Genomic DNA, 14,868 nt, shown 5'->3' with positions numbered 1-14,868 from the left:
TTTAGGTACCATGAATATCTCCTAAACCTGCACTGTTTGGGAGATATTCTCTTTCCAAGTAGCCAGTGATGTCACCAGCGCATGCGCTCCAAATGGACAGCATAACCATGCTGTCCCTACAGAGCCCCATGCTGTGGCCCATAACTCCTGTGCGCATGTGCAAGAGTGACATCATCATGGTGCAGCTAATCAAACAGTCGAAGCACACGAATCCAGAAGAAAGACCGGGTGAATATGGAAACCCTCTCAGCGTTGACAGAGTGCCACTGGAGGGCTTTGTTTTAAGGTAAGTATTGGAGCGGTGCAGACTGTCTCCCCAGGGGCTGTGTGAAGGGCGGTATGTGTTCAGATTCCAATGCCTCACAGTGCTGCTCTGACTGGCCAGACATCATCACTTGCCTGGGTATAGAGGCACTTCTCTATACATGTATATACCTATATGTCTAGAGCTATTGGGCTCTACCTGATTCACCATGAAGTGGTTCTTGCCCCTGGTACTTTGAATTATTTATCTTCCCTTTTCACTTGGTTAAGTGAGCTTGCCACGTACAATCCTCCTTGTCCGCCATGAGGGGAACCTCAGCGAGTGGTTCGGTTGTCAGTCGGCCTTGACCGGTTGGACAATTCCTCCTGAAGAAGCAGTTTCATTCCACGAAACAGGTTGAGGAAAGATTATTTACTAGTTACCTTAGTAAAACCTGATTTAACATTGCCACCATTCAGTTAAATTACCCTGTTAAAGATTAGTGTTCACTTTACCTAGTTCTGCAACTTTGAACTGAGAGAGCGCAGTGCATTGACAGCTGCTGATTGGCCAAAGCATGCACCTGACCTGCATGCTTTGGCCAAACATAGCGCGATGTGCTGTGAGAGCTATGATTAGCCAAAGACAGGGTACTCTTGGCCAATCATAGCTCAGTGGCTAAGTCCATGCCCCACACTATATAAAGCTGCTGCTTACACGTATATAGCGAATGAATGGAGATTAGGCAGGTAGTGTGGTGTAGTGTGCAGTCAATGTAGTATATATATATATATATATATATAGTTCAGAGTGTATAGTACAGTTAGTGTAGTATATATTTTACAGTTCAGAGTATATAGTGCAGTTAGTATAGTATATAGACATTTGCATTTGTTTTTGTCCGAATGTATTTTTGTACGAATTTCAGGTATTTTTATTATCGTTTTAACAAACAAAAAAGAATGTGCAGAATCCGAAATCCAAAAGATCCAACATAAAAACATGCTTTATTTTCTTTTTTGTTGCTACAACAATTATATAGATAGGAGATTCGACATGAAACTGACAATAACAATCTGTGTCTATCGAACCTGCGGTCGAATATGCCTAACCTTAAAGGAGTTGTAAAGGACGTGTGTATGAGGCATTAGTCTATCTAAAATCAAGAAGAAAGTTATGGCTTTAGATATGCTTTAAAACCAAATTCCAGTAAATGCTATCCCTTCACTCCCCTCTCTGCATGTAATTAAAAAAAAAATTAAAACAAATTGTGAATATACCTTTTTTCCAGCCTCCTTTTGGCTAGTCATATGACTACCCAGGGACCTTCCTCTTCTCCAAAAGCAGTGAGCGGTTCTCAGTGTTACAGAGAATGGTGATCACTAGTGACTTCTGCACCATCCCACCTGCTGCATTATACTGTGACTCTAGGAAAAGTAATAATATACCCCCTGCAGAGGTGTCCATGGTGCCCAGGGCTTACAGGAAGTGGGTTGAAACATGCTGGCATCATTCAACCTGGAAGGGGGCCAACCACTGAGTGTTAAGTGCCTGGAGGTCAGTGATAGGAAAATGGTGAGAATTACAACAAAAGACGATTTTTTTTATTTCAAAATGTGCCGACCATAAATTTTTTTTAAACTCTGTGCTTTAATTTATTTTATGTGCCAAGTGAAAAAAGAATTTACCTAATTTAGTTAACTGAACTGTACAGAAATTCTGTTTATTTTCCATGTATATAATTAACTGTTCTATTTAGTTTATATTTTATAATGAATGTTTACAAAACATCAGATCGGTCTGCATTGTTCTACACACTTTGCTGTTATCCTACATGTAGCACTACCCCTGGAGGAGCTGCTGGATTTTTGGGTGGCGTGTTACCTCTTGGCTCCTCCGAAATTCCTAGGGGTAATTGATGTATAGTACATCTAATAGAAGTAAAAGGAATGTCCAGACAGGTGCTCTTTATTACCCAGCCGGGTAAAAACAGTAAACTTGTGGTGAGGAAAGTAAAGCTGAGGAAGATAAGAGAATTGCAGACTCAGGCGCAATGAGAGGAAACAGTCCTGCTCCCAAACGCAACACACCCCAGCACCACTCCCGCCGGAATGGGTTTAACGTACGCGGACAGGCCTCTCTCACTGACCTGGCAGCCAGGGTATCACTCGGACAATTGTAGTAATAAGTCTCTGCCACAGACTCTCCTAGGTGAACTTGAACTTGGTAGAAAGTCTCTGCCACAGACCCCTCTCAATGAGCCTCAGAAGGTCCCCTCTGGGTCTCGATCTCCTTCAGCTTGTCGCTCAGGTACCGACTGAAAGGTGATCAGTCCCGCAGTGTCCGGCTACCTGTCATCCCCGGTGGTTTCATCCAAGCCCTATTGGACCGCCAGCCTCTCAAAGGCGCTCCTCAGACCAATTCCCCCACCGAACAGCACACAGCTTGGGATCTTCAAAAGAGGGAACCCAGTCGCTCACTGGATCCCCATCGCTGGTTCAGATGCTCCGGGCCAGCATTGTCCCGGAACCAGGAACACCGCGTGGCACGCATGCCCCGGCCAGGTAGGCCATAGCGCCGGGGCGCCGTGGAGTGGCCACCCTAAAGGTGGGTGCCACATTCGACGAAGAAGACCCAGAACCAATGGTGTCTGCCCCATAAATACCCCTCCCAGCATGCACAGCGAGGACAAACCCCCGTGATTGGCTGCTGGGAAAGAGCAACCAAACCTTAACTCCACTGCTGCCATCTGCAGCACCGGGGCTGGAAGAACACCCCAATACAGCAGAATGGGCTCACAGCACAGCCAAGCTGAGACAGAGACCGCATAATTGCTCTAACAATAGGATCAGAGTTTAACTACACTCTGATCTACACATAAATTTAGATAGCACCAGTACTATATAGTACATAGGCCAGGTGTGCCCAACCTTTTGAAGAGCGAGGGCCACTTAAGCAACTTGGTAAACCGGTCAAGGGCCACAATAAAACAGAGCGGGCGGATGGCAGGTCCATGTCTGCTCTGAATATGAAGAGCAGACACGGACACAGTCCACTATACATTTGGCTTTCCTGCACTTTGCAATAGACTATTATTATATTCTGCAGATTTGGTGCATTTTCAGAAAGCTCACTAAACTCGCAGGTAATAACAGAAGTGTATGGCTCAGTGCAGGTAACCCGCAGGTGCGCTGCTCTGCATCTGCGGGTCAGTTTGAAAGCAGCCCAGTAACCACTGCAGAACAGATATGTCCATATATACACTGTGATTTTAGTAATAAACTGACCTTTAATAACAGTATTCTATTTCATCCCAGAGCAGGAGTTCGCGGGCCACATCAATGGGCTCCGCGGGCCACATGTGGCCCCCGGGCCACTGGTTGGGCACCCCTGACATAGGCGCTACATACAGATAGTTTATATTAACCATCTGGCAATGAGAAAATGGTGACGTTAGAGGTCTGCAGATTTCTGATTACCCAATTGAGGTTGTTCTCGGTTATATTATAGTATACAATAACTCAGGTATTACCTGTTATTGTGTTACACCAGGTTGAAGAGCAATATCAAGATAGTAAGGAACCATAATAGATGGGCAGCAAGACAGATTCCTATGGAGATGTTGGTAGGATGGTAATGCCATCAATCAAAGTCTTATTTGTACCAGATGCGTCTGTGGGAAATTTTACATCCTCATACATCCATTATAAGTAAAGGGAATGCTATATTTATATAGAGAGAGAGATAGATAGATAGATAGATAGATAGATAGATAGATAGATAGATAGATAGATAGATAGATAGATAGATAGATAGATAGAAACTGGGAGGAGGGCCAGCATGATAGGGGTGGGAAGTGAGGTGGAGTGAATAAGAGTATTATATTAATAAGGGGGTATTCAGTTACATGACTGGGTCCTGAAGTGGTGGGGGGTGTCCAGTAGGGTGTGGAGGGAGGAAGTGTCCAGTCAGAGATCAGTTGGAGCATTTCACAGGGTAAGGAAGGTTTCTCTTCGCCTACTGAGAAAGAAAACAGATAGGGACATGAGTGATCTGGAAGCCCTGTTGTCCCAGCTCCAAGCTGAAGCGGTGGCCAGCGGCTCTGGATGGTTACAGGCTACTGTTGCTGACCTACTACAGGAGCCCAGCCAGGCCTTCACTGATCCATCTCCTGACCCCTCTCATGGTTGCCCATGTGCTAGTAGGTCAAGGCCTCCTAAATGCTTTAGCCCAGAGGTGACATCTAGGGTCCGGAGCCATTTAGGGAGCCCTTCCAAGGAAGGAATCCCCATTCACGGCAGGCCCGGGGGGACTCTATATCTACAGCCTGCCCCCCCCCCTCATCTACTTGCCTGCAGGACCATGCGCTCAACTCTGCAGTTGAGTGTGGCCCAGTGCGGGAGAGTTCATTCGGCGGGCGCTTGCCTAGTCCCTGAAGCAGCCAGGGCCCCCTGAAGGAGATTCCCAGTGGTGGTCCGGCATTGTGCGGCAGTCTGCATGAACAAAGGATCCAGTAATGCGGCTCATGGGGCTTCTCCTGCTCTGCTTAGAGCTCAGCGTGGGAGTGTACAGTACAAGGCCCGGGGCTTCAGTACAGGGTGGGTGAATGACATTATCGGGAGGCGTTTGCCAGCTCCTGGGGCCTACCTGATTCTTCCTGGAAGGCCGGAGTGAAGAGGGACTGCCAGGGGAGAAGAATGTCTGTCGGAAAGGGAAATCAGTGGCTCAGAGGAGGGAGAACTACCTGAGGCGGCGCAGGGAGCTAGATTTGCAGCTGGATGCGGACAGCGGCAGCCAGGTGAGCCTGTGGCTCTGGGGGGGAGGCTAAGGCGCAGGGGGAGCAGCTACAATGGGGTTGACAGTGCAAGTTCTTCTCTACTTGCTTTGGCGGGGTCCCAGGGTGCAGATAGGGCTGTCCACACTCTGCTGGCTGGCCTTAGGGAGGTGCTGGCACATTGCGAGGCTGGGGTGCAGGCTGGGAAAAAAGGTATCACTGGTTGTTACATGGTCAGCAGCACGTGCTTCCACATCCAGGGACGATTGTCGGGGGGCTGACCTTCCCGTCGCACCTCCTGCGGATCCAGGTACGGCTTTGGCTGGCTCTCTTAGTGCTGGGATAGCAGCGGTGGTGTTGTCTGGTCCACAACAGCCAGAGGCAGCTGCAGTGAGTTCAACGGCTCCGGAGTTAGAAGCCACTACGGTGGATAAGGCCATCGCCTGTGTGGATGGGGTGCGTTTGGCGGATTCTGCATATAGCAAAGTGTATGCGTGTTTCGAGGGACCTTTGGGTGCTCATTTGAAGCCGGAAGTGAGGGAGCATGTATGGAAAGGTGAGTATGTGGAGAAATTTTCTTTGTTGCCGTTGGAGAAGTTTAACTTGGACAAAGTTAAACCAGATGAGAGTAAGAAAGAGGAGGAAGAGAGACGGCGGTATCGGCTGATTCCCCATACGTTAACGAACTGGTTGCAGGCATTTGTGATTTTAACAGTGGTGTACAACAAGTGCGTCTGAGTATGAGATGGTTTTATTCCAGGCTGTCTTTTTGCAGGCCTTTTTTGGGGCCTTTGAAGTGGGGGAACTTGTCAGATCCAGGAACAGAAGGGGAAGGGATCAGCGCTCCAGGTGGATGTGTGGAAATGGCACTCTCCTCAAGGTGAAAGCAGCAGGTGCATATAGCAATTAGAAGAGGGAAGGTCTGGACAGACGTACTCAAATAAAAACACCTTTATTGTGCATAATAACAAAAGTTCCATCCACAGCAGGGTACAGAATAAAAAAGCTGAGACGTTTCACACTCTCAACAGAGCTTAGTCATATCTATACCACCACAAGACTTTGCTACAAATATATACTAGCGCATATTAAACATGTGATCAATTGTGTAATTACTGTAACTGAAACTAATCAATTATTTAAATGAAATTTGGTTAATAGCAAACATGTGTGGTTGGTTGTAGGGGTACATATGTGTATCCAGGTGAACTGACTTAGAGTGAAGCTGAAAAATGAAACACAGTAGTTCATATTATATAACTATAAGTGCTGGATGAATGTGCATGTATAGTGCTACCAAAAAATAGTAATTATTATTTTATAATGTTACTTATTTAATAAATACATCATTATATATATATATATATATATATATATATATATATATATAGTGCATTCGTGTATAAAGTATAAAGGAAAAATATGTGTCTGTATTTATATAATAAGTGTACAATGAGACACTAAGGGCCAGATTCAGGTTACACCGCCGCAAGTTTTCATCACAAGTGCCTGATTCACAAAGCACTTGCGATGAAAACTACGCCGGCGGCCTCCGGCGTAAACCCGCGTAATTTAAATGGGCGTGTTCCATTTAAATAAGGCGCGCTCCCGCACCGGACCTACTGCGCATGCTCCGTTTCGTAACTCCCACCGTGCTTTGCGCGAAGTGACGTCATTTTTTCGAACGGCGACGCGCGTAGCGTAATTCCGTATTCCCGGACGGCTTACGCAAACGACGTGAATTTTTTAATTTCGACGCGGAAACGACGGCCATACTTTATACAGCAATACGTTTGCTGTGTAAAGTTAAGGCACCAAAAATGACGACTGACTTTGCGACGGGAAACTAGACTAGCGGCGATGTAGCGAACTTGAAAATCCGTTGTGGATCGCCGTTACTCCTAATTTGCATACCCAACGCTGGTTTACGACGCAAACTCCCCCCAGCTGCGGCCGCGGTACTGCATCCTAAGATCCGACAGTGTAAAACAATTACACCTGTTGGATCTTAGGGATATCGATGCGTAACTGATTCTATGAATCAGTCGCATAGATACTCTGAGAAATACGACGGAGTATCTGAGATACTCCGTCGTATCTCCGCTGTGAATCTGGCCCTAAGGGCCAGATTCACCAAAGAGATACAACGGCGTTTCTCCTGATACGCCGTCGTATCTCTGTTTCTATCTATGCGACTGATTCATAGAATCAGTTACGCATAGATATCCATAAGATCCGACAGGTGTAATTGTTTTACACTGTCGGATCTTAGGATGCAATACCGCGGCCGCCGCTGGGTGGAGTTCACATCGTAAACCAGCGTCGGGTATGCAAATTAGCAGTTACGGCGGATCCCCAACGGATTTTCGCGTTCGCTACGTCGTCCGTAGTCAAGTTTCCCGTCGCAATTTTAGTCGTTATTTGACCTGCCCTAACTTTAGTCAGCAATCGTATTGCTGTCTAAAGTATGGCCGTCGTTCCCGCGTCAAAATTTAAAATTTAACGTCGTTTGCGTAACACGTCCGGGAATACGGAAGTACGCTACGCGCGTCGCCGTTCGAAAACATTACGTCACGGCGTGCAAAGCACGGCGGGAGTTAGGAAACGGAGCATGCGCAGTAGGTCCGGCGCAGGAGCGCGCCTAATTTAAATGGAACACGCCCATTTGAATTGGCCCGCCTTGCGCCGAAGGCCGTTGGCGTACTTTTCATCGCAAGTGCTTTGTGAATCAGGCACTTGCAATGAAAACTTGCATCGGTGTAACGTATCTACGATACATTACGCCGCCGCAGTTCTAGGTGAATCTGGCCCTAAATACCTAGAATGCTACCTATATGTATATAGGTGTAGATATGAGAAATACAAATAATTTGTATATATATAAGCATATGAAATAAATAATAAATAATACATATGTGATCTAAAAACATAAATTAAATACATTATGTGCATCCATACACATTCATTTAGTAACCACAAGCAGTTTTAAAATCCGATATGAAATAAATTCAGTGGTTTAAATATTTTGATTATAATATAATCATTCATAAGGGATGGGCAGAAATGGGTATAGAAAATATAGCAGAAACCTCAAGACTGGGTGTAAGGAGTAAGGAGGAGATGGGGTGGGTATTACCGCGCTTACCATAAGAGTGTGGGGGGAAGGGAAAAGGAAGGGGTACAGCTGCTGCACTAAATAGTGTATCAAACCAGGAACAAATGAAGAATAAAGGGGTAGTGCTGCGCTGTGAATAGGAAGTGGGATAACGTGCAGAGGAAGTGTAGCCAATCCTTATATATGGAAAAATATGGAAAATATAGTCTGGCTACTAATCATGAGTAGCAATAATAAAAAATTATACTGGTATACCATACAAATAAATATCATCAAAATAAACGTGCTACAATGCAGCCAAAGCTACAGTAGCTGAAAAAATGTGAAATACAGAGTGACAGTGCTGGTTTCATATAGTGAAATAAATAATAACAAACGTACTGATACACAATAAGGTGTACAGCGTGCGAAGCACACCAGTGACTGTAATGAACTAGGTTAAATGTCCATGCAGCAGATAACTATAAACATAGCAGCAGGCAAAATCCAAAATAAAAGTGCTGGTGTAGATGCCAAAGTGACGTGAAAAAAGGGGTTGATTTCCGGTGTTTTCTTCAGAGTAAGTGAGGATGTCCCCTTACCTTATTGCTGTAAGGTAACAGCATAAAAACCCAGGTACACTTTTCTGGTCTTATCCACATAAGGTGTCATCAAAATGGACTGTAATTGGAAAAAGTAGATCCCTCTCGGTAGTCACGTCCAAACAGTGACAGTGTTTTGCACCCAGGGAGATGAAAGTGCCAATAGTGCAGTATCGTTTTAAAAATGTGTTTATTCAAACAAAATAATACACTAGGACTATATTTTCCATATTTTTCCATATATAAGGATTGGCTACACTTCCTCTGCACGTTATCCCACTCCCTATTCACAGCGCAGCACTACCCCTTTATTCTTCAAGGAGTAAGGAGGAACCACACGAAGACTGGATGGACTGGATGGACACTGTATATATCAAAAAAATACATTCTATAAATGAGAATAATCTCTGTAATAGATGTACTGTATTTATCGGCGTATACCGCGCACTATTTTGCCCTGAAAATCAGGGCAAAATCAAGGGTGCGCGATATACGCCGATACCCGCTTTCCCGCCACAAGTTTGAATACTGCGCCGGCATATACCGAGCGCAGTACACTCGTGAATCTTTGGGCAGTCTCGGCGCCTCTCGCACTGACGTCCTGTACGTACAGTTGCCGAGCCTGCCTGAAGATTCACGAGTGTACTGCGCTCGGTATATGCCGGCGCAGTATTCAAACTCGTGGCGGGAAGGACGCGAGGACGCCGCAGAAGGACGCCGGACCCGCCGAAGAGGACACCGGACCCGACGAGGCCGCCGATGGACGCAGCGCAAGACACCAAAACTGTAAGTACAAAAAAAACAAAAAAACGTTTTTTCCACAGGATTGGGGGCCACTTTAGGGGTGCGCGGTATACGCGGGAGCGCGTTATACCGCGATAAATACGGTATATGTAAATTGATGTAAATATAGAACAAATTGAGTGGGACACAAGAAATTAAAAAATATAACAAATTGAGCAATATACATCACAGCAAAAGCTGTATGGAAATATAAAAGTGAAAATATATACAATGTCTATATATTGAACCCCAATGCTATTAGCGACTATGGCCCAGATTCACAAAGAGTTACGCCGGCGTATGAGTAGATACGCCGACGTAACTCCGAATCTAAGCCCGTCGTATATTTAAGTGTATGCTCAAACTGAGATGCACTTAAACATGCCTAAGATACGACGGCCTGCGCCGTCGTATCTTAGGGTGCAGTATTTATGCTGGCCGCTAGGTGGCACTTCCATTGAGGTCGGCGTAGAATATGCAAATGAGTCGTTACGCCGATTCACAAACGTACGCTTGCCCGTCGCAGTAAAGATACGCCTTTTCCGTAAGAGATACGTGGCGTAAAGATAAACATGCCCCCTAGGTGGCGTATCCAATGTTAAGTATGGCCGTCGTTCCCGCGTCGTAATTTGAAAATTTGACGTCGTTTGCGTAACTCGTCCGTGAATGGGGCTGGACTCACGTCGAAACCAATGACGTCCTTGCGACGTCATTTAGCGCAATGCACGTCGGGAAATTTTAGTGACGGCGCATGTGCAGTACGTTCAGCGTGGGAACGCGCCTAATTTAAATGCTCCGCGCCCCCTACCCGGCTCATTTGAATTAGGCGGGCTTGTGCCGGGGGATTTACGCTACACCGCCGCAACTTTACAGGCAAGTTCTTTGTGAATAAAGCACTTGTCTTTAAAACTTGCTGTGGCGTAACGTAAATGACATACGTTACGCCGCCGCAGTTTTGCGTGATTCTACGAGAATCTGGGCCTATTTGTCCACTATTGTATTGCTATTACCCCAAACTGGAATATACTATGGCGAGTAACTGAGATCTGTATCCTATGAAAAACCTAAATAAATCTGTTGATGTGATCGATATGTTCAGAAACAATGTAGTAAATCAGTTAATAATCTATTCTCGGCATCATCCTAGCATGTATTACAACGAATGACCAAAGTATGTATCCTATGAACTACATCAAATTAATCGGTCAATCAAATAGATCGATGTGTTTAGGAGCAATGTTATGATTCAAATAATAAGATCAATTTGTGTCTAAATGGTAGGAAACCATGCTGGCATGTACCCATGTCTATTTATCCTCAGAGGGGGAGAAATAAAAGAGAAAAGTGGGGGAGGGAGGAAAGGTTAACCAATGGTATGTGACAGTCATGCCGAGCCAGCACGTGTCAATGCAAATGACTATGACCCATGTCCTATAAAATAGAGTCATTGAATCAGTCGATCAAAGAGATCAGTGAATATATAGAGAGAGCCGGACAATGGATCAGTGCATGGGCTCAGCTGGGTCTAGCATACAGTATATAATGAAAAGTAACTCAAAACTATATCTTATGTGCTATATGAAACATTACATTGATAAATTTACTAAAATGTTTGAGAAAAGGGAAGATGAAAAAATAGAAAAATAGAGGAATATACATCGCAGCAAAAGCTGTATAGAAATATGAAGATAAAAGGAAACATGGATATTAACTACTGTTTATATAGAACCTCATGCTATTAGCGATTATTTGGCCACTATTATATAGCTATGACCCTAAACTGGCAAATACTATGGTGAGTAGCCGAGATCTGTATCCTATGATTAACCTTAATGTGTATCTTATAAACATAATAATAACGTTAAGTTAATCGTGGGGGTTTCTTCCGGACTTCGGCCCGATCTTTGAGTTGCCTTTTTTGTACATGCGGATGGGACAGCTCTGTCTCGAATCCAGTTGAGGATGTGTTCAAAAAATGTTTGTCGTCCACCAGATTGAGTGGGCACAACTGCTACAGAAGCAGTCAGATGAGGCCTGGATGACCAGGTGGTTCAGCGCATTGTACAAGTAAATGGCGCAAATGCTGAAACAGTACATCCAATATATGATTACTAAAGAACAAAGTGCTGAAAAAGCATAAATGATATGCACAAAGAGACTTCAAGTCAGCCTTGTATACTATATGATATTAACCACTAGAGGGCCGCGCTATAGACGAAACACGTCCACAGCGCAGCTCTCAAGTGCCGAGTGGACGTCTTTAGACGTCCTGTTGTTGTGATTCCCTGGCGCGCAGCGGGGAAACAACGTGCCCGGCGCATCGCTCGGGAGCCGATGCGAGTGCCTGGCGGCCGTGATGTCCGCCAGACACCCGCGATCGTCGGTGACAGCAGGGACGTGGAGCTCTGTGTGTAAACGATTTATTGCGAGTCCGCACTCGTGGAGGAAGGTCTTTTATGTTATATTGTTCATGTGAGTGCATTACTACCTGGGCATTCCTGGGGGGTTTTTGTTTATTGTTGATGATATCACACGATCAGGCTTGTCCTTCTCTCTTACCCCACATACACCACCGAGATCCTCATACATAACAAGAGCCGACTTGTGAACCATTGGGGACACGGGACTCCTAACCCTGGAGAATCAGTAAGGGAGAGGAAGGAGGGACTGACGAGCTCGGCGTTCGTGGATAAGAGCCCCAGTTTTTTCACCCACATGTGAGTGCATCTCCACTGGTTTAAATCAGAAGACATTGCTATCCCTCTCTGTGACGTTATCACACCATTTGGTTTCTACTCCTTTTACTTTTTCATGTAATACACTTTATGGAGACCCGTATGTGATATTCAACAACGGACCACACCCATCAGGATCAGGCTGATTTAATCCAGCTTGCCAGATTAGAGGTGAGCTGCTGGGATCACTAGAGGTGCATATATGAGATCTTGGTTACGGCTCACTCTCTATCTTTCACCCTTTTTGGATACAAGGCCTCCTTCTTCTGAAATACTTTGACCCTTATTCTTATTTTTATTTTTATTTTTATTTCTATTTTTATATATATATATATATATATATATTTTTTTTTTTTTTTTTTTTTTTTTTTTTTTTTTTTATTGTTGTTGTGTTTTTCAACATTTTTCACTTCACAACGTTATTGATTGGATAAAGTATTGATGAACTGCACCCCTACATGGTTGGATTTTGTTGTACCTGGACCTCTTCAGCACTGTGCCCTCGATTAATGACTATTCAACAATATTGTTTACTGGTATATTAGTGTCACTCCCCCTTTTTTGGACTTTCCCCACCCATTTTTTGTACTTGTATATGTATGTGGTTATATGCACACACACATTAATTTGTATAACACTTTACAGCGCAAATATTTCACTTGTTACAGAGCTCCATGTGCTGTCAGGGAGAGAGGAGACCAATCTGTGTCCCTTTACATAGGGACACAGCATCGGTCACCTCCCCCAGTCAGTCCCCTCCCCCGACACAGTAAGAACACAATGAGGGAATACATTTAACCCCTTCCTCACCCCCTAGTGTTAACCCCTTCACTGCCAGTCACATTTATACAGTAATTAGTGCTTTTTTACAGCACTGATCGCTGTATAAATGTGAATGGTCCCAAAATTGTGTCAAAAGTGTCCGATACGTCCGCCGCAATATCGCAGGCCTGACCAAAAAAATTGCAAATCGCAGCCATTACTAGTAAAAAACAAAAAAAACAAATCATAAATTATCCCCAATTTTGTAGGCGCTATAACTTTTGCGCAAACCAATCAATATACGCTTATTGCAATTTTTTTTAACAAAAATATGTAGAAGAATACGTATCGGCCTAAACCGAGGGAAATTTTTATTTAAAAAAAAAAAAATTGGGATATTATTATAACAAAAAGTAAAAAATATTGTGTTTTTTTTCAAAATTTTCTGTTTTTTTATGTTTATAGAGCAAAAAATAAAGATCGCAGAGGTGATCAAATACCACCAAAAGAAAGCTCTATTTGTGGGAAAAAATGATAAAAATATAATTTGGGTACAGTGTTGTATGACCGCGCAATTGTCATTCAAAATGCGTCAGCGCTGAAAGCTGAAAATTGGTCTGGGCACGAAGGGGGTTTAAGTGCCCAGTAATGAAGTGGTTAAGGAAGTCCATAAAATATGCACAATGGCAATACAGGCACAATTATGTACAGTGACGCTACAGGCGACAGGGATGGGAGAGGGGGTGAGAGGGGATAAAGTCCACGCTCACGGCAGCCATTCAGGGGGAACAGAAACCATGTTCCCAAAACACTGAAAACACAAGAGCCTCTGGGTGCAGACTGTATAACATGTTTTTAATGAATTAAGAGCTTTTAGTAATAACAACTCACAGTGATAAACAAGCATGGTATGATCCCAAACAACGGTGGTCTTCAGTGATGTCAGTCCCTTAGAAGCCTGTGGGTGTGCTTTCTCTGTAGTCGTCTCAGAAAACGTTGGGTGGTGCTCGGCCGGCTGCCTTGGGTGGACATCAAAACAAGGCTTGAGAAGCAAGCTGAAATCCAGGCGAGGGGGAATGACGTCACTGGAATGCGAAGCGTTTCTCGAGCGTTCGGGCCAAGCACCACCCAGCGGTTTCCGAGAGGAGTACAGAGAAAGCACACCCACAGGCTTCTAAGGGAATTATATCACTGAAGACCCCCGTTGTTTTAAATTGTACACCGAGCTGTAAGTTGCGGCTGGGGGCTTTTCATGGGTGACAGATACAACCGGTTGGTAAAAAGAAAATAGGCCTTCAAAGATCTTTAGACCGGGTAGGATTAGGCTGAGGTTTTTTGTTCATGGGTTATGTATTGTATGTATTTATGCATTTCGACTATTTATGGAATTTTTTGTATTTCAATGGTTTGAAAGAATAAAACAAAGGCTGCTATGACCAGTGAAAATTACTGTATCATCTATTCAATTTGGGAGGGGAAGGAAGAGGTCAGTTGTTTAATTGTTTAACGTTATAGGCAGCCAGAGCCTCAGCAACCTGCACATCTATCCGTCATGATAAAGTATAATGTATAACACAACAAAAAAAAGGCATATTTTGGCCGGTTACAAATAATAATATTAACAAACTATTTTTTCTTAAGAACAATGTAAAAAAGATTAATCATCAACTTATTGTCATGTTAACCAATGCATGCGACCCGGTCCGAAGCTCCGAGATTGCAGCCACGGGACCCGCGGACCCGATCGCTGCCGGAGTCTCGCGATCGGTCCCTGGAGCTGAATAACGGGGAGAGGTGTATGTAAACACACCTTCCCTGTTCTTCACAGTGGCGCTGTCATTGATCGTCTGTTCCCTGATATAGGGAAAGGCGAT

This window comes from Rana temporaria, chromosome 4 (assembly GCF_905171775.1).
Source record: "Rana temporaria chromosome 4, aRanTem1.1, whole genome shotgun sequence".
In the NCBI taxonomy this organism is placed as follows: domain Eukaryota; kingdom Metazoa; phylum Chordata; class Amphibia; order Anura; family Ranidae; genus Rana; species Rana temporaria.
Note: the sequence above shows the minus strand (reverse complement) of the source record.